General features: G+C 45.8%; 1 pseudogene; it reads right to left on the reverse strand.

Moving 5' to 3' along the window:
• Positions 1-5225: 5225 nt before the first annotated feature.
• Positions 5226-21960, reverse strand: part of LOC124020267 — an 81607-nt pseudogene continuing 64872 nt past the window's right edge.

Here is a 21960-nt window from a genome sequence, read left to right on the forward strand (position 1 = left end):
CAATCCCATAAAGGTTAACCTCTTTGGGCTAGGGGGCAGTATTTCCCATAAAGGTTCAAACTCTTTGGGCTAGGGGGCAGTATTTCCCATAGAGGTTAAACCTCTTTGGGCTAGGGGGCAGTATTTCCCATAGAGGTTAAACCTCTTTGGGCTAGGGGGCAGTATTTCCCATAGAGGTTAAAACTCTTTGGGCTAGGGGGCAGTATTTCCCATAGAGGTTAAACCTCTTTGGGCTAGGGGGCAGTATTTCCCATAGAGGTTAAAACTCTTTGGGCTAGGGGGCAGTATTTCCCATAAAGGTTAACCTCTTTGGGCTAGGGGGCAGTATTTTCACGTCCGGATGTGTAACGATCGTCGTTGGAATGAGGTGAGGACCAAAGTGCAGCGTGGTAAGTGTTCATCATATATTTATTAAACCGAGAACACTAAACAAAATAACAAAGGAGAAACGAAACAGTTCTGAAAGGTGACAGACACACAACAGAAAATAATCACCCACAACTCAAAGGAGAAACCAGGCTACCTAAATATGGTTCTCAATCAGGAACAACCAGGCTACCTAAGTATGGTTCTCAATCAGGGACAACCAGGCTACCTAAGTATGGTTCTCAATCAGGGCCAACCAGGCTACCTAAGTATGGTTCTCAATCAGGGACAACCAGGCTACCTAAATATGGTTCTCAATTAGGGACAACCAGGCTACCTAAGTATGGTTCTCAATCAGGGACAACTAGGCTACCTAAGTATGGTTCTCAATCAGGGACAACCAGGCTACCTAAGTATGGTTCTCAATTAGGGACAACCAGGCTACCTAAGTATGGTTCTCAATCAGGGACAACCAGGCTCCCTAAGTATGGTTCTCAATCAGGGACAACCAGGCTCCCTAAGTATGGTTCTCAATTAGGGACAACCAGGCTACCTAAGTATGGTTCTCAATCAGGGACAACGATAAACAGCTGCCTCTGATTGAGAACCATACCAGGTTGACCCTAAACAGAGAGTACACAGTGGCAGAATACCTGACCACTGTGACTGGCCCTAAACAGAGAGTGGCAGAATACCTGACCACTGTGACTGGCCCTAAACAGAGAGTGGCAGAATACCTGACCACTGTGACTGAACCTAAACAGAGAGTGGCAGAATACCTGACCACTGTGACTGACCCTAAACAGAGAGTGGCAGAATACCTGACCACTGTGACTGACCCTAAACAGAGAGTGGCAGAATACCTGACCACTGTGACTGACCCTAAACAGAGAGTGGCAGAATACCTGACCACTGTGACTGACCCTAAACAGAGAGTACACAGTGGCAGAATACCTGGCCACTGTGACTGAACCTAAACAGAGAGTACACAGTGGCAGAATACCTGACCACTGTGACTGAACCTAAACAGAGAGTACACAGTGGCAGAATACCTGACCACTGTGACTGAACCTAAACAGAAAGTGCCAGAATACCTGACCACTGTGACTGACCCTAAACAGAGAGGACACAGTGGCAGAATACCTGACCACTGTGACTGACCCTAAACAGAGAGTGGCAGAATACCTGACCACTGTGACTGAACCTAAACAGAGAGTGGCAGAATACCTGACCACTGTGACTGACCCTAAACAGAGAGGACACAGTGGCAGAATACCTGACCACTGTGACTGACCCTAAACAGAGAGGACACAGTGGCAGAATACCTGACCACTGTGACTGACCCTAAACAGAGAGTACACAGTGGCAGAATACCTGACCACTGTGACTGACCCTAAACAGAGAGTGGCAGAATACCTGACCACTGTGACTGACCCTAAACAGAGAGGACACAGTGGCAGAATACCTGACCACTGTGACTGACCCTAAACAGAGAGTACACAGTGGCAGAATACCTGACCACTGTGACTGAACCTAAACAGAGAGTGGCAGAATACCTGACCACTGTGACTGACCCTAAACAGAGAGGACACAGTGGCAGAATACCTGACCACTGTGACTGACCCTAAACAGAGAGTGGCAGAATACCTGACCACTGTGACTGACCCTAAACAGAGAGTGGCAGAATACCTGACCACTGTGACTGACCCTAAACAGAGAGTGGCAGAATACCTGACCACTGTGACTGACCCTAAACAGAGAGGACACAGTGGTAGAATACCTGACCACTGTGACTGACCCTAAACAGAGAGGACACAGTGGCAGAATACCTGACCACTGTGACTGACCCTAAACAGAGAGTACACAGTGGCAGAATACCTGACCACTGTGACTGACCCTAAACAGAGAGGACACAGTGGCAGAATACCTGACCACTGTGACTGACCCTAAACAGAGAGTGGCAGAATACCTGACCACTGTGACTGACCCAAACATAAGGAAAGCTTTGACTACAGTGTGTATATAGTATATAAAGTACCAGTTAAAAGTTAGGATGTACCTCATTCCAGGGTTTTCTTTATTTTCATAATATTCTACATTGTAGAATAATAGTGAAGACATCAGAACTATGAAACAACACATATGGAATCATGAAGTAACCAAATAAAATGTTTAAAAAATCCAAATACATTTTAGATCATTCAAAGTAGCCACCCTTTGCCTTGATGACAGCTTCGCACACTCCTGGCATTCTCTCAACCAGCTTCACCAGGAATGCTTTTCCAACAGTCTTGAAGGAGTTCCCACATATGCTGAGCACTTGTTGGCTGTTTTTCCTTCACTCTGCGGTCCAACCCATCCCAAAGCATCTTAATTGGGTTGAGGTCGGGTGATTGTGGAGGCCTGGTCATCTGATGCAGCACTCCATCACTCTCCTTCTTGGTCAAATAGCCCTTACACAGCCTGGAGGTGTGTTGGGTCATTGTCCTGTTGAAAAACAAATGATAGTCCCACTTAGCCCAAACCAGATGGGCGTATCGCTGTGGAATGCTGTGGTAGCCATGCTGGTTAAGGCCAAACCAGATGGGTGTATCGCTGCAGAATGCTGTGGTAGCCATGCTGGTTAAGGCCAAACCAGATGGGATGGTGTATCGCTGCAGAATGCTGTGGTAGCCATGCTGGTTAAGGCCAAACCAGATGGGTGTATCGCTGCAGAATGCTGTGGTATCCATGCTGGTTAAGGCCAAACCAGATGGGTGTATCGCTGCAGAATGCTGTGGTAGCCATGCTGGTTAAGTGTACCTTGAATTCTAAATAAATCACAGACGGTGTCACCAGCAAAGCACCCCCGCACCATCACACCTCCTCCATGCTTCACGGTGGGACCCCCACACCATCACACCCCCACACCATCACACCCCCACACCATCACACCCCCACACCATAACACCTCCTCCTCCTTGCTTCACGGAGGGAACCACACATGCGGAAATCATCCATTCACCTTTTCTGTGTCTCACAAAGACATGGCAGTTGGAACAAAAAATCTCAAATTTGAACTCCTCAGACCAAAGGACAGATTTCCACTAGTCTAATGTCCATTGCTTGTGTTTCTTGGCCCAAGCAAGTCTCTTCTTATTATTGGTGTCCTTTAGTAGTGGTTTCTTTGCTGCAATTCGACCATGGATACCTGATTCACGCAGTCTCCTCTGTACAGTGCATCAATCAAGACAACATTTTAATCAAATGACAGATAAAAAGAGGGAGGGATTCGCTCACACTACACTGAGGTCTTAGGGAATTATTTGTATCAAATACAAAATGCTCTTAGTTTTAGAGATGTTCATGACCAGTTTATTACTGGCCACCCATTCTAAAACGGTGTGCAATTCTTAATTTAGGGTTGCAGTGATTTCACAGCGGTGGTTGCTGACGTGTATAGGGTTGAATCATCAGCATACATTGACACAGGGGCTTTGTTTACTGCCAGTGGCAGGTCAAATGGTAACATTATAAAAGTGTAGAGGGCCTAGAGAGCTGCCCTGCGGAACACCACAGGTGTGGTTGCTGATGGGTATATGGTTGAATCATCAGCATACATGGACAAAAAGGCTTTGTTTACTGCCAGTGGCAGGTCAAATGGTAACATTATAAAAGTGTAGAGGGCCTAGAGAGCTGCCCTGCGGAACACCACAGGTGCATGTTTATCAATAATTGGAATAAGCAATTTCATAAACTCATCAAGTGCAGTGTCTGGATGCTCCTTATTAATCACATCAGACCAACAAATATTTTGAACCAGTGGAGGCTCCTCAAAGGAGGAAGGGGAGGAACATCCTCCTCAGTGAATTTCATAAAAATATAGATTTTTAAACATTTCAAAAGTTATCCTTTTTAGATAAAACTATACTAAATATATTCATATTTCACCAAACAATTGATTAGAACACACTGTTTTGCAATGAAGGTCTACAGTAGCCTCACCAGTACTCTGTAGGGTAGCACCATGGTGTAGCCGGAGGACATCTATCTTCCGTCCTCCTCTTGGTACATTGACTTCAATACAAAACCTAGGAGGCTCTTGGTTCTCACCCCCATTCCATAGACTTACAGAGTAATTATGAAAACTTCAGGAGGATGTCCTCCAACCTATCGGAGCTCTTGCAGTATGAACTGACATGTTGTCCACCCAATCAAAGGATCAGAGAATTAATCTAGTACTGAAAGCACAAGCTACAGCTAGCTAGCACTGCAGTGCATAACATGTGGTGAATAGTTGACTCAAAGAGAGAGAAAGACAATAGTTGAACAGTTTTCAACAAATGTATTTCTTCAAAAAATGAAGGAGAGGCAAGAGAGAGACAGAGCGAGAGAGACAGAGAGACAGAGTGTCATTTTTTTCACTTTCAGTTTCACTTACTTAGCTAATGCAGCTGGCGAGTTTAGCCTACTGAAACACCCTGCTCAAATAGAGGAATGCTCTGTTAGCTAGCTGGCTATAACAGAGGGATGTTATGTTAGCTAACTGGGGAGGAGACGCACTGAGGAGGAGATGCACTGCAGTAATAATGCAGCTGGTGGCCACACCAGATTCTGACTGTTACTTTTGATTTTGATCCCCCCCTCTTTGTTCAGGGACACATTATTGCATTATTACATTATAATTATTACATTATTTCTGTTAGTCACATGTCTGTGGAACTTGTTCAGTTTAAGTCTCAGTTGTTGAATCTTGTTATGTTCATACAAACATTTACACATGTTAAGTTTGCTGAAAATAAACGCATTTGACAGTGAGAGGATGTATAGATGGACGGACAGACAGACAGCAGGACGAAAGACAGTGGAGACGGCGTAACTCAGCGAACTGTCATCTTTATTCACAGATTCAGAGCCTGAAGTGACATCAGTCGTGACATCACAGTCCTGACATCACCGATATGACATCACAGATATGACATCAAAGTCAATGCGATGGTTACAAGCTGTCAAACAACAAGCAGCTAGCGTCCGCTAGCTAACATGCTAACATGGTTTGGTAGCTAGTGTCTGCTAACATACTAACATGGTTTGGTAGCTAGTGTCTGCTAACATGCTAACATGGTTTGGTAGCCAGTGTCTGCTAACATGCTAACATGGTTTTGTATCTAGTGTCTGCTAACATGCTAACATGGTTTTGGTAGCTAGCGTCCGCTAACATGCTAACATATTATATTAAAAAATATATAAAACTTTCAAAGGTGTTGAAAGCGTATAAAATGTACAAGTCGTTGAGACGAGTCAGTGGTTCCAGCTGAGTAGAAACAAACAGAACACTTGTCTATAATAACTCTGATATATCAAATCAACTATATAGAAATTATCCACCAACACGTTCACACAGGTGTAATGTTCAGAAACTACGGTGACGTCAGACAGAACTAGTGATGTGATTGGGCGATGGAACGTACAGGGCATCATTTGGGCTACTGTAATTGGCTGGCAGCTAAAGTCCTTATCCAATCAGGTTGTTGTGGGGCGGAGATCAGCAGAGTTCTGTCTTCTTGGGTTGTTGTTGTTGTTTTGTTCTCTTTCCCACCTTTGTTTTTCTACCAGTTTTCTTGGCCCCTTAGGAAGAGAACAGAACATTTATTAACAGCATCATACACATACACAAGGAGTGAGGGAGGGAGAGAGGAGGAGGGGAGAGAGAGGAGGAGAGAAGAGGGGAGGAGAGAAGAGGGGAGGAGAGAGGAGGGGAGGAGAGGAGAGGAGGAGAGAAGAGGGGAGGAGAGAGGAGGGGAGGAGAGAGGAGGGAGGAGGGAGAGAGAGGAGGAGGAGAGAGGAGAGAGGAGGGGAGAGAGGAGAGGAGGAGAGGAGGAGAGAGGGGGAGAGAGAGGAGAGGAGAGAGAGAGGAGGGGAGAGAGGGGAGGAGAGAAGAGGGGGAGGAGAGGAGAGGAGAGGAGGGAGAGAGGAGAGGAGGAGGGAGAGACGAGAGGGGAGGAGAGAAGAGGGGAGGAGAGAGGAGAGGAGGAGAGAAGAGGGGAGGAGAGAGGAGAGGAGGAGAGAAGAGGGGAGGAGAGAAGAGGGGAGGAGAGAGGAGAGGAGGAGAGAGGAGGGGAGAGAGGGGAGGAGAGAAGAGGGGAGGAGAGGAGAGGAGAGGAGGAGAGAGGAGAGGAGGAGGGAGAGACGAGAGGGGAGGAGAGAAGAGGGGAGGAGAGAGGAGAGGAGGAGAGAGGTAGAGAAGGAGAGAAAGAATAAAAGAGAGACCAATGACAGAAAGAGAAGGACAGAAGAGATGCTTCGTGGTGCTCTAATCAGTTTGTGTGGGACTAGGGGACTAGGAGACTGGGAGACTAGGAGACTGGGAGACTAGGAGACTAGGGGACTGGGGACTGGGAGACTAGGGGACTGGGAGACTAGGAGACTAGGGGACGTTATCAGTAGAAGTGGACTGGGACTGGGAGACTGTATCAGTAGCAGTGGACTAGAAGACGGTATCAGAAGCAGTGGACTAGGAGATGGTATCAGTCCCCGGCTGTTCCCAAACTCCACGGCACAGGATCTCTTGACAATCCTGTAGCATTCTTGAGGGGCCTTGGTGTTTCTGATACTGACTTCCTCTCCTGGGTGCTCGTACCTTGGCTGAGTCATAGTTGCGGTATGTCTGCCTGAGGTCTGTGCTGCCCGGCTCCTGTACGCTCTGTTGCCGGTTACGGGTGGCTACTTGAAGACAGAGGGCGGCCAGGCTCGGTGGGTAAGCCCCACCGCTTGCCTCTTTTCCCTGGGTCACTCGTCTTTTCAGTTCACTGCAGCTAGCTACTGGAACGAGCTGCAACAAACACTCATCAAACACTTATCTCAATCTCTTCATTAAAAGACTTAATCATGGACACTCTTACTGACAGTTGAGGCTGATGTATTGTTATCTCTACCGGTGCTGGGTGCCGGCCGGTTACCGTCTTACCGCCTTAACCGAGTGAGGCTCGTTGTGACAACAGTACCCCCAAGTGGCCAATCAGGGTACGTCACTGATCACTGAGCCTTGGTACCCAGAGTGGGCCGGGCTTTAGGCAAACCATGGCACAATACAGCTTCTTCAACCTTGAGTTCCGCAATGTTCACGGGTTTCAAAACGTGTGTCTCCTGCATGTGAGTTCAATGAAAAGGGTCGCTTCTCCATGTTCGGACTCACAAGAGTGGTGGTTATTTTTCCAATTCCAATCTCTCCCAGTCCACAAAGTGGTGTCCCACCCCTTCAGAGTCATGGGAGGCTCGCTGTCTGCTCTGACCAATGGCGGGCATGCACAGTGTCGCCCTGGATCATACGAATAGTAGCCTCTGCAGGGTCCCCAACAGCCAGATGTTCCGGCTTTTCAGGGGAAATGGAGAGAGCGACTATGACGTGACTTCTGCTTTTGGACATTAACAAGGCATCACTCCAAGGTGACACTCATTTACTAGATTGGTTGAACAGAACAGAACCTCCCCGACAGTTATTTTTCTTCTCGTCAAAACCAGTATGTAGGGGACCTAGTTTCTGGCTTCTCTTTTTTATGCCTGCTAAGTTAGGTTACGTGAACAGTGATGTCGGGGTACAGGCTACAACTTGTTGTTCGTCTTTCCGCGCTTCTGCAGCCTCATCAGGCCGACTATTCCCGAGGCTTCAGCACCTGTTTTGAGGGAGGAAATATCCTCCCGTCTCCAGAAGCAGGCAATCCGTTGCAGATCCAAGATGGCTGGTGCAGCCGGTATTTCCTGGTTCCGAAAAGGGAGAGGACTTTACGTCCCATTCGAGACCTATGTGCCCTCAGAAAGCACCTCAGAGTCTACAAACTCAAAATGCTCACAAGCCGCCTCCGGAGTCGTCGAGGGAGCAAGAAATGTAACACACATCCATTCTACTGTCCTGTATTCAGTCTCTAGTCTTCCAAAGAAACCAGAAAGGTTACCTGTCTGACTCCACATCAGCGCATTCTGTTTGTAGGTCCTGATCTAGACTCACTTGCATATCATGCTTTTCTATCCCCACAGAGGGTGTCTGAGTTCCGGCTCTGCTCAGCCAAACTTCGGTTATGTCACAAAGGGCGTTGTTGCCCGTGCCTACTCCCTACTTCTACTGGGGACAATGGCTTCTGTGATGTAAGTTGTTCCCCTTGGGCTATTGTTCATGTGGCCCTTCCAGCGCTGAGTGCTAACCACTCACCTGGATGCATTTCGCAGCCTAAGCCGGTCACTTTGGGTGTCAGGTCTATGGGCCATGAACCAGTGCTGGGACCCTCTGCTATTGTCAGGGGCCTCCCATGGATCACAACAGATCACAACAGACACATTCCCCTGAGGGTGGGGTGCGCTGTGAGAAAGGCAACCGATTCTGGGGGTATCGACATTGGTGTGGATCGCACTGCATATCAATTACCCAGAGATCCTACCGGTATATCTGACACTAAGGCGCTTTCCCCTGCTTTGGTCGGGCCAGTGGTGGCGTGCATCAACGGGGACGGGGAGAGACTACCTCCTCAACTTGGATCGCTCCCTATTGCTGGGAGCAGTGTGCACATGCTTTCACTTCGGGAAACACATGTCCCCGGTTGCCTCGATTTGGGTGCAGATTAGCCTCCACTCCCAGATAAGGGAAATCTTCAGCAGGGCCGACATAGATCTTTAGACATCACATTACACAACTTGCATTGTCGTCTGTTTTTCCTCGATGAGGGAGTCGAGCACTTCACTGGCCTCGGATCCTCCTTTACACATTTCCTCCTGTGAAGCTGATTCAGCCGTCGTTGGAGAGGGTGCGCCTCAGGGGCTTGCTGTTGACTCTTGTGGCTCCCCATTGGTCCAAGCAACCTTGATTTGTGGTGATCATTCACCTGTTGTGGTGGGGTCCAGTGGCAACTGCCACTACGCAGGGATCGATTATCCCATGGATAGGTACACCGGTAGGTTTGGCAGTTTGTCTGTCGTGTCTGCGTCGTGATTTGTTGGGAGAGTTGTCTGCGTCGTGATTTGTTGGGAGAGTTGTCTGTCGTGTCTGCCTCGTGATTTGTTGGGAGAGTTGTCTGCCTCGTGATTTGTTGGGAGAGTTGTCTGTCATGAAGAGAACCCACCGTTGTTTTCCCTTTGTGGTCACTTGAAACCAGATCCTAGTCACTGCTGGATCGGCGTTTTCAAGACTAGAAAATAGCCACTAGAGGAGTGTGTGTCTCTTTATACCTGCGTGTGTGTGTGTGTGTGTGTGTGTGTGTGTGTGTGTGTGTGTGTGTGTGTGTGTGTGTGTGTGTGTGTGTGTGTGTGTGTGTGTGTGTGTGTGTGTGTGTGTGTGTGTGTGTGTGTGTGTGTGTGTGTGTGTGTGTGTGTGTGTGTGTGTACCTACTCTTCAAACACATCCTCCGTATCCATCCTCCTGTAGTACTTGGCCAGTTTGACTGACAGGATGATGCTGGGAACCAGGAACACACAGCAACCACCCAGACCGAACCAGAACGTGTTCTAGAACACAGAGATATATAACATTAACCCAGACCGAACCAGAACGTATTCTACAACACACAGATATATAACATTAACTCAGACCGAACCAGAACAACACACACAGAGACATAACCTCACACACACACACCGACACACCCACGACACACAGCACACACCGACACACAGCACATACCAACACACACACACACACCGACACATACACAAACACACACAGCACATACCGACAAACACACACAGCACATACTGACACACAGCACATACCAACACACACACACACAGCACATACCGACAAACACACACAGCACATATTGACACACACACACACACATCACATACCGACAAACACACACAGCACATACCGACAAACACACACAGCACATACCGACACACAGCACATACCGACACACAGCACATACTGACAAACACACACAGCACATACCGACTAACACACACAAACACCGACACACACACACACAGCACATACCAACAAACACACACAGCACATACCGACAAACACACACAGCACATCCCGACACACACACAAACACCGACAAACACACACAGCACATACCGACAAACACACACAGCACATACCGACACACAGCACATACCGACACACAGCACATACCGACACACAGCACATACCGACACACAGCACATACCGACACACAGACACAGCACATACTGACAAACACACACAGCATATACCGACACACAGCACATACCGACAAACACACACAGCACATACCGACAAACACACACAGCACATACTGACACACAGCACATACCGACAAACACACACAGCACATACCGACAAACACACACAGACAAACACCGACACACACACACACACAGCACACACAAACAGCACACACTGACACACACAGACACACACCGACAGCTCCTGTGTATCTTACCACTGAGTCGACTATGAAGCTGCAGGCAACGATCTCCATGGAGTCAATGAGGTTACTGATGGGCTTACACTGAGACACCTCCCCTGTCAGCTAGGATACATTATGGAGGAGAGGTTACTGATGGGCTGACACTGAGACTCTCCCCTGTCAGCTAGGATACATTATGGAGGAGAGGTTACTGATGGGCTGACACTGAGACACCTCCCCTGTCAGCTAGGATACATTATGGAGGAGAGGTTACTGATGGGCTGACACTGAGACACCTCCCCTGTCAGCTAGGATACATTATGGAGGAGAGGTTACTGATGGGCTGACACTGAGACACCTCCCCCTTCAGCTAGGATACATTATGGAGGAGAGGTTACTGATGGGCTGACACTGAGACACCTCCCCTGTCAGCTAGGATACATTATGGAGGAGAGGTTACTGATGGGCTGACACTGAGACACCTCCCCTGTCAGCTAGGATACATTATGGAGGAGAGGTTACTGATGGGCTGACACTGAGACACCTCCCCTGTCAGCTAGGATACATTATGGAGGAGAGGTTACTGATGGGCTGACACTGAGACACCTCCCCTGTCAGCTAGGATACATTATGGAGGAGAGGTTACTGATGGGCTGACACTGAGACACCTCCCCTGTCAGCTAGGATACATTATGGAGGAGAGGTTACTGATGGGCTGACACTGAGACACCTCCCCTGTCAGCTAGGATACATTATGGAGGAGAGGTTACTGATGGGCTGACACTGAGACACCTCCCCTGTCAGCTAGGATACATTATGGAGGAGAGGTTACTGATGGGCTGACACTGAGACACCTCCCCTGTCAGCTAGGACACATTACATTATGGAGGAGAGGTTACTGATGGGCTGACACTGAGACACCTCCCCTGTCAGCTAGGATACATTATGGAGGAGAGGTTACTGATGGGCTGACACTGAGACACCTCCCCTGTCAGCTAGGATACATTACATTATGGAGGAGAGGTACAGATCTAGCTAAACAGAACAATAGTGTACAGAATAATATTAGAGATAATTATTTATTTCAGCATTTATTTTCTTTCATCACATTCCCAGTGGTTCAGAAGTTTACATGCACTCAATCAGTATTTGGTAGCATTGCCTTTAAATTGTTTAATTTGGGTCAAATGTTTTGGGTAGCCTTCCACAAGCTTCCCACAATAAGTTGGGTGAATTTTGGCCCATTCTTCCTGACAGAGCTGGTGTAACTGAGTCAGGTTTGTAGGCCTCCTGACAGAGCTGGTGTAACTGAGTCAGGTTTGTAGACCTCCTTGCTCAAACACGCTTTTTCAGTTCTGCCCACACATTTTCTATTCTCTCTACTATTCTTCTGACATTTTACATTCTTAAAATAAAGTGGTGATCCTAACTGACCTAAACCAGGGAATTTTTACTAGGATTAAATGTCAGGAATTCTGAAAAACTGAGTTTAAATGTATATATATATATATACACACTAGCATTCAAAAGTTTGGGGTCACTTAGAAACATCCTTGTTTTTGAAAGAAAAGCACATTTTTTTGTCCATTAAATTGATCAGAAATACAGTGTAGACATTGTTAATGTTGTAAATGACTATTGTAGCTGGAAACGGCTGATGTTTAATGGAATATCTACATTGGCGTACAGAGGCCCATTATCAGCAACCATCAGTCCTGTGTTCCACCGCCTTCTAGTGACCCCTGAACTTCAGAACGGCAGTATATAACTCTAACTTGATAACCATCAGTCCTGTGTTCCACCGCCTTCTAGTGACCCCTGAACTTCAGAACGGCAGTATATAACTCTAACTTGATAACCATCAGTCCTGTGTTCCACTGCCTTCTAGTGACCCCTGAACTTCAGAACGGCAGTATATAACTCTAACTTGATAACCATCAGTCCTGTGTTCCACTGCCTTCTAGTGACCCCTGAACTTCAGAACGGCAGTATATAACTCTAACTTGATAACCATCAGTCCTGTGTTCCACTGCCTTCTAGTGACCCCTGAACTTCAGAACGGCAGTATATAACTCTAACTTGATAACCATCAGTCCTGCAGTATATAACTCTAACTTGATAACCATCAGTCCTGTGTTCCACCGCCTTCTAGTGACCCCTGAACTTCAGAACGGCAGTATATAACTCTAACTTGATAACCATCAGTCCTGTGTTCCACTGCCTTCTAGTGACCCCTGAACTTCAGAACGGCAGTATATAACTCTAACTTGATAACCATCAGTCCTGTGTTCCTTCAGAACGGCAGCCTTAACCTCAGTCCTGTGACCCCTGATAACCATCAGTCCTGTGTTCCACTTCTAGTGACCCCTGAACTTCAGAACGGCAGTATATAACTCTAACTTGATAACCATCAGTCCTGTGTTCCACTGCCTTCTAGTGACCCCTGAACTTCAGAACGGCAGTATATAACTCTAACTTGATAACCATCAGTCCTGTGTTCCACCGCCTTCTAGTGACCCCTGAACTTCAGAACGGCAGTATATAACTCTAACTTGATAACCATCAGTCCTGTGTTCCACTGCCTTCTAGTGACCCCTGAACTTCAGAACGGCAGTATATAACTCTAACTTGATAACCATCAGTCCTGTGTTCCACTGCCTTCTAGTGACCCCTGAACTTCAGAACGGCAGTATATAACTCTAAACTTGATAACTTCAGAACGGCAGTATATAACTCTAACTTGATAACCATCAGTCTTGTGTTCCACCGCCTTCTAGTGACCCCTGAACTTCAGAACGGCAGTATATAACTCTAACTTGATAACTTACAGAGTTTTTGACCCAGTCTGTGTACTGTCTGAAGTATCCAACCAGGCTCTGCATGTAGACATCTCTCTCCTGCAGGACAACGAGAGGTTGTTTAGAGTGTCTGTCTGTCTGTCTGTCTGTCTGTCTGTCTGTCTGTCTGTCTGTCTGTCTGTCTGTCTGTCTGTCTGTCTGTCTGTCTGTCTGTCTGTCTGTCTGTCTGTCTGTCTGCCTGTCTGCCTGTCTGTCTGTCTGTCCGTAGTGCGTTTACCTGTTTAACCACGCGTGAAGCGTTGTGTGTGTGTCTCTCTGTCTGTCTGTCCGTCCGTCCGTAGTGCGTTTACCTGTTTAACCACGCGTGAAGCGTTGTGTGTGTCTGTCTGTCTCTCTGTCTGTCTGTCCGTCCGTCCGTGTGTTTCTGTTTGTCTGTCTCTCTGTCTGTCTGTCCGTCCGTCCGTAGTGCGTTTACCTGTTTAACCACGCGTGAAGCGTGTCTCTCTGTCTGTCTGTCTGTCTCTCTGTCTGTCTGTCTGTCCGTCCGTCCGTAGTAAACCACGCGTGAAGCGTTGTGTGTGTCTCTGTCTGTCTGTCCGTCCGTCCGTAGTGCGTTTACCTGTTTAACCACGCGTGAAGCGTTGTGTGTGTCTCTGTCTGTCTGTCCGTCCGTCCGTAGTGCGTTTACCTGTTTAACCACGCGTGAAGCGTTGTGTGTGTCTGTCTCTCTGTCTGTCTGTCCGTCCGTCCGTAGTGCGTTTACCTGTTTAACCACGCGTGAAGCGTTGTTTGTGATGAGGTACTCTGCTTCGTCGATGGCACTAAGGACGTTAGTCACCTTCACCTGAGAGAGACAGGTGAGTTGTGTGTGTGTGTGTGTGTGTGTGTGTGTGTGTGTGTGTGTGTGTGTGTGTGTGTGTGTGTGTGTGTGTGTGTGTGTGTGTGTGTGTGTGTGTGTGTGTGTGTGTGTGTGTGTGTGTGTGTGTGTGTGTGTGTGTGTGCTTGCGTGTGAGTGTGAGTGTGCTTGCGTGTGTGTGTGTGCTTGCGTGTGAGTGTGTGTGAGTGTGAGTGTGAGTGTGAGTGAGTGTGTGTGTGTGTGTGTGTGTGTGTGTCCTCACAGGTAGTTCCTCAGCTGTCCTCTGCAGTAGCCGGATGCTCTGGCTGAGGGTGCTCTGAAAGAGAGGAGGGGGCCATGTTTCAGATAGGTCTAGTTACTGAAGAGGGCCATGTTTCAGTTGGGTCTAGTTACTGAAGAGGGCCATGTTTCAGATAGGTCTAGTTACTGAAGAGGGCCATGTTTCAGATAGGTCTAGTTACTGAAGAGGGCCATGTTTCAGATAGGTCTAGTTACTGAAGAGGGCCATGTTTCAGATAGGTCTAGACGCTGAATCTGGCCATGTTTCAGATAGGCCTAGTTACTGTAGAGGGCCATGTTTCAGATGGGTCTAGTTACTGAAGAGGGCCATGTTTCAGATGGGTCTAGTTACTGTAGAGGGCCATGTTTCAGATGGGTCTAGTTACTGAAGAGGGCCATGTTTCAGATGGGTCTAGTTACTGTAGAGGGCCATGTTTCAGATGGGTCTAGTTACTGTAGAGGGCCATGTTTCAGATGGGTCTAGTTACTGAAGAGGGCCATGTTTCAGATGGGTCTAGTTACTGAAGAGGGCCATGTTTCAGATGGGTCTAGTTACTGAAGAGGGCCATGTTTCAGATGGGTCTAGTTACTGTAGAGGGCCATGTTTCAGATGGGTCTAGTTACTGAAGAGGGCCATGTTTCAGATGGGTCTAGTTACTGTAGAGGGCCATGTTTCAGATGGGTCTAGTTACTGTAGAGGGCCATGTTTCAGATAGGTCTAGTTACTGAAGAGGGCCATGTTTCAGATGGGTCTAGTTACTGTAGAGGGCCATGTTTCAGATAGGTCTAGACGCTGAATCTGGCCATGTTTCAGATGGGTCTAGTTACTGAAGAGGGCCATGTTTCAGATGGGTCTAGTTACTGAAGAGGGCCATGTTTCAGATGGGTCTAGTTACTGTAGAGGGCCATGTTTCAGATGGGTCTAGTTACTGAAATGGGCCGTGTTTCAGATAGGTCTAGTTACTGAAATGGGCCGTGTTTCAGATAGGTCTAGTTACTGAAATGGGCCGTGTTTCAGATAGGTCTAGTTACTGAAATGGGCCGTGTTTCAGATAGGTCTAGTTACTGAAGAGGGCCGTGTTTCAGATAGGTCTAGTTACTGAATCTGGACACCGAGTACCACAGAGTAGTACAACACACACCGAGTATCACAGAGTATTACAACACACACCGAGTACCACAGAGTATCACAACACACACAGAGTACCACAGAGTATTACAACACACACAGAGTACCACAGAGTATTACAATACACACCGAGTATCACAGAGTATTACAACACACACCGAGTACCACAGAGTATAACAACACACACCGAGTACCACAGAGTATTACAACACACACAGAAAGTACACCCCTTGACTGGTATATATATACACACACAGAAAGTACACCCCTTGACTGTATATACACACACAGAAAGTACACCCCTTGACTGGTATATACACACACACAGAAAGTACACCCCTTGACTGGTATACACACACACAGAAAGTACACCCCTTGACTGGTATATACACACACAGAAAGTACACCCCTTGACTGGTATATACACACACACAGAAAGTACACCCCTTGACTGGTATATATATACACACACAGAAAGTACACCCCTTGACTGGTATACACACACAGAAAGTACACCCCTTGACTGGTATATATACACACACAGAAAGTACACCCCTTGACTGGTATATATATACACACACAGAAAGTACACCCTTGACTGTATATACACACACAGAAAGACCCCTTGACTGGTATATACACACACAGAAAGTACACCCCTTGACTGGTATACACACACAGAAAGTACACCCCTTGACTGGTATATACACACAGAAAGTACACCCCTTGACTGGTATATACACACAGAAAGTACACCCCTTGACTGGTATATATATACACACACAGAAAGTACACCCCTTGACTGGTATACACACACAGAAAGTACACCCCTTGACTGGTATATATACACACACAGAAAGTACACCCCTTGACTGGTATACACACACACAGAAAGTACACCCCTTGACTGGTATATATACACACACAGAAAGTACACCCCTTGACTGGTATATACACACACACAGAAAGTACACCCCTTGACTGGTATACACACACAGAAAGTACACCCCTTGACTGGTATACACACACAGAAAGTACACCCCTTGACTGGTATATACACACACAGAAAGTACACCCCTTGACTGGTATATACACACACAGAAAGTACACCCCTTGACTGGTATATATACACACAGAAAGTACACCCCTTGACTGTATATACACACACAGAAAGTACACCCCTTGACTGGTATATATATACACACACAGAAAGTACACCCCTTGACTGTATATACACACACAGAAAGTACACCCCTTGACTGGTATATACACACACACAGAAAGTACACCCCTTGACTGGTATATACACACACAGAAAGTACACCCCTTGACTGGTATATACACACACAGAAAGTACACCCCTTGACTGGTATATACACACACACAGAAAGTACACCCCTTGACTGGTATACACACACAGAAAGTACACCCCTTGACTGGTATATATATACACACACAGAAAGTACACCCCTTGACTGGTATACACACACAGAAAGTACACCCCTTGACTGGTATACACACACACAGAAAGTACACCCCTTGACAGGTATATATACACACACAGAAAGTACACCCCTTGACTGGTATATACACACACAGAAAGTACACCCCTTGACTGGTATATACACACACACAGAAAGTACACCCCTTGACTGGTATATATACACACACAGAAAGTACACCCCTTGACTGGTATATATACACACACAGAAAGTACACCCCTTGACTGGTATATATATACACACAGAAAGTACACCCCTTGACTGGTATATATACACACACACAGAAAGTACACCCATTGACTGGTATACACACACACAGAAAGTACACCCCTTGACTGGTATATATACACACACAGAAAGTACACCCCTTGACTGGTATATATACACACAGAAAGTACACCCCTTGACTGGTATATACACACACAGAAAGTACACCCCTTGACTGGTATATATACACACACAGAAAGTACACCCCTTGACTGGTATATATACACACACAGAAAGTACACCCCTTGACTGGTATATACACACACAGAAAGTACACCCCTTGACTGGTATATATACACACACAGAAAGTACACCCCTTGACTGGTATATATACACACACAGAAAGTACACCCCTTGACTGGTATATATACACACAGAAAGTACACCCCTTGACTGGTATATATACACACACAGAAAGTACACCCCTTGACTGGTATATATACACACACAGAAAGTACACCCCTTGACTGGTATATACACACACAGAAAGTACACCCCTTGACTGGTATATATACACACACAGAAAGTACACCCCTTGACTGGTATATATACACACACAGAAAGTACACCCCTTGACTGGTATATATACACACAGAAAGTACACCCCTTGACTGGTATATATACACACAGAAAGTACACCCCTTGACTGGTATATACACACAGAAAGTACACCCCTTGACTGGTATACACACACACAGAAAGTACACCCCTTGACTGGTATATACACACACAGAAAGTACACCCCTTGACTGGTATATACACACACAGAAAGTACACCCCTTGACTGGTATACACACACACAGAAAGTACACCCCTTGACTGGTATATACACACACAGAAAGTACACCCCTTGACTGGTATATACACACAGAAAGTACACCCCTTGACTGGTATATACACACAGAAAGTACACCCCTTGACTGGTATACACACACACAGAAAGTACACCCCTTGACTGGTATATACACACACACAGAAAGTACACCCCTTGACTTATTTCACATTTAGTTGTCTTACAATTTAAATTCAAAATGGATTTACTAGATGTTTTATTCTCACCCATCGATACACAAAACCCCATAATGACACATTGAAAACATGTTTTGAGAAATGTTAGAACATTTATTGAAAATGAAATACAGAAATATCTAATGTACATTAGTATTCACACCCCTGAGTCAATACTTAGTAGAAGCACCTCTGGCAGTGATTACAGTTTTCTGGTTGAGTCTCGAAGAGTGATTACAGCTGGGAGTCTTTCTGGGTAAGTCTCTAAGAGTGATTACAGCTGGGAGTCTTTCTGGGTAAGTCTCTAAGAGTGATTACAGCTGGGAGTCTTTCTGGGTAAGTCTCTAAGAGTGATCACAGCTGGGAGTCTTTCTGGGTGAGTCTCTAAGAGTGATCACAGCTGGGAGTCTTTCTGGGTAAGTCTCTAAGAGTGATTACAGCTGGGAGTCTTTCTGGGTAAGTCTCTAAGAGTGATTACAGCTGGGAGTCTTTCTGGGTAAGTCTCTAAGAGTGATTACAGCTGGGAGTCTTTCTGGGTAAGTCTCTAAGAGTGATCACAGCTGGGAGTCTTTCTGGGTAAGTCTCTAAGAGAGATTACAGCTGGGAGTCTTTCTGGGTAAGTCTCTAAGAGTGATCACAGCTGGGAGTCTTTATGGGTAAGTCTCTAAGAGTGATCACAGCTGGGAGTCTTTATGGGTAAGTCTCTAAGAGTGATTACAGCTGGGGGTCTTTATGGGTAAGTCTCTAAGAGTGATCACAGCTGGGAGTCTTTCTGGGTAAGTCTCTAAGAGTGATTACAGCTGAGAGTCTTTCTGGGTAAGTCTCTAAGAGTGATCACAGCTGGGAGTCTTTCTGGGTAAGTCTCTAAGAGTGATTACAGCTGGGAGTCTTTCTGGGTGAGTCTCTAAGAGTGATTACAGCTGGGAGTCTTTCTGGGTGAGTCTCTAAGAGTGATTACAGCTGGGAGTCTTTCTGGGTGAGTCTCTAAGAGTGATTACAGCTGGGAGTCTTTCTGGGTAAGTCTCTAAACTCTTTCTACACCTGGATTGTGCAACGTTTGCCCATTGTTCTTTAAAATATTCTTCAAGCTCATTGGTTGTTGATCGTTGCTTGACAACCATTTCCAGGATCTTTCCACAGATGTTCAGGCTTTTATCCTGAAAAACTCCCTCATCGTTAACAATTACAAGCAAATCAAATCAAATCAAATCAAATCAAATTTTATTTGTCACATACATGGTTCCACAGATGTTAATGCTAGTTTAAGTCAAAGCTTGTGCTTCTAGTTCCGACAATGCAGTGATAACCAACAATTCTAACTAACAATTCCAAAAAAAACTCCACTGTAGATTTACACAGTGTTTTAGGATATTGTCATGTGAAAGGATGAATGAATGAGTGATGGTACAGAGCAGCATACAGTAGATGGTTTTACAGTATTTACATATGAGATGAGTGTTTAGACAAAGTAAAAAAGTGGCATAGTTAAATGGCTAGGATGATACATGTGTTCCTTCTCATAAGGTGCAGTTTAAGATTTAGAGTACAGTATATACATATGCATATGAGATGAATAATGTGAATGTAACATTATATAAGGTAGCATTGTTTAAGTGGCTAGTGATAAATGACTTAAATGTAAATTTAAATCATTTCCATCAATTCCCATTATTAAAATGGCTGCCACCAGTGTCAATGAAAGTATGAGCAGCAATTCTCAGTTAGTGTGTGGCTATTTAACAGTCTTGGCCTTGAGACACTTTTTTCATAACATCATAACATGATGCAGCCACCACTATGTTTTGAAAATATTACTTTAGTGTCCAGGATCTTTCCACAGATGTTCAGGTAGATTTAATTCAAGAGTGTAACTATTCCACTCAGGAACATTCACTGTCTTCCTGGTGTTGCAACTCCAGTGTAGATTGGCCTTGTGTTTTAGGTTATTGTCCTGCTGCAGGTTTTAATCTCCCAGTGTCTGGTGGAAAACAGACTGAACCAGGTTTTCCTCTAGGATTTTTGCCTGTTCTTAGCTCCATTCTGTTTCTCCTTTATCCTGAAAAACTCCTTGTTATCCAGGATAGGATAAGTAATCCTTTACCCCCTTTTAAGATTTAGATGCACTATTGTAAAGTGACTGTTCTACTGGATGTCATAACAGGTGAATGCACCAATTTTAGTGCTCTGGATAAGAGCGTCTGCTAAATGACTTAAATGTAAATGTAAATGTAAATTACAAGCATACCCATAACATGATGCAGCCACCACTATGCTTGCAAAAGTATGCAGAGCAATTCTCAGTAGTGTACTTTAGTATTTGTTGCAAACAACACTTTGTATTCACGACAAAAAGTTATTTGCTTTCCACATGTTTTCAGTATTACTTTAGTGCCTTGTTGCCAACAGGATGCATGTTTTCAGTATTACTTTAGTGCCTTGTTGCAAACAGGATGCATGTTTTCAGTATTACTTTAGTGCCTTGTTGCAAACAGGATGCATGTTTTCAGTATTACTTTAGTGCCTTGTTGCAAACAGGATGCATGTTTTCAGTATTACTTTAGTGCCTTGTTGCAAACAGGATGCATGTTTTCAGTATTACTTTGCTGCTATAACAGCCTCCACTCTTCTGGGAAGGCTTTCCACTAGATGTTGGAACATTGCTGTTAAAACAGCTTCCACTCTTCTGGGAAGGCTTTCCACTAGATGTTGTAACATTGCTGTTGTAACAGCCTCCACTCTTCTGGGAAGGCTTTCCACTAGATGTAGGAACATTGCTGCTATAACAGCCTCCACTCTTCTGGGAAGGCTTTCCACTAGATGTTGGAACATTGCTGCTATAACAGCGTCCACTCTTCTGGGAAGGCTTTCCACTAGATGTTGGAACATTGCTGCGGGGACTTGCTTCCATTCGGCCACAAGAGCGTTAGTGAGATTGGGCGATTCGGCCTGGGTCACAGTCGGGGTTCCAATTCATCCCAAATTTGCTCGATGGGGTTGAGGTCAGGGCATTGTGCAAGCCAGTCAAGTTCTTCCACACCGATCTCGGCAAACCATTTCTGTATGGACCTCACTTTGTGCACTGGAGCATTGTCATGCTGAAACAGGAAAGGTCCTTCCCCAAACTGTTACCACAAAGTTGGGAGAACAGAATCATCTAGAATTTCATTGTATGCTGTAGCTTTAAGATTTCCCTTCACTGGAACTGAGGGGCCCGAACCATGAAAACCAGCCCCAGACCATTATTTCTCCTCCACCAAACTTTACAGTTGGCACTATGCATTGGGGCAGGTAGCGTTCTCCTGGCATCCGCCAAACCCAGATTCGTCCGTCAAACTGCCAGATGTTGAAGCGTGATTCATCACTCCAGAGAACGTGTTTCCACTGCTCCAGAGTCCAA

This window comes from Oncorhynchus gorbuscha, unplaced genomic scaffold (genome assembly GCF_021184085.1).
Source record: "Oncorhynchus gorbuscha isolate QuinsamMale2020 ecotype Even-year unplaced genomic scaffold, OgorEven_v1.0 Un_scaffold_788, whole genome shotgun sequence".
NCBI classification, from domain to species: domain Eukaryota; kingdom Metazoa; phylum Chordata; class Actinopteri; order Salmoniformes; family Salmonidae; genus Oncorhynchus; species Oncorhynchus gorbuscha.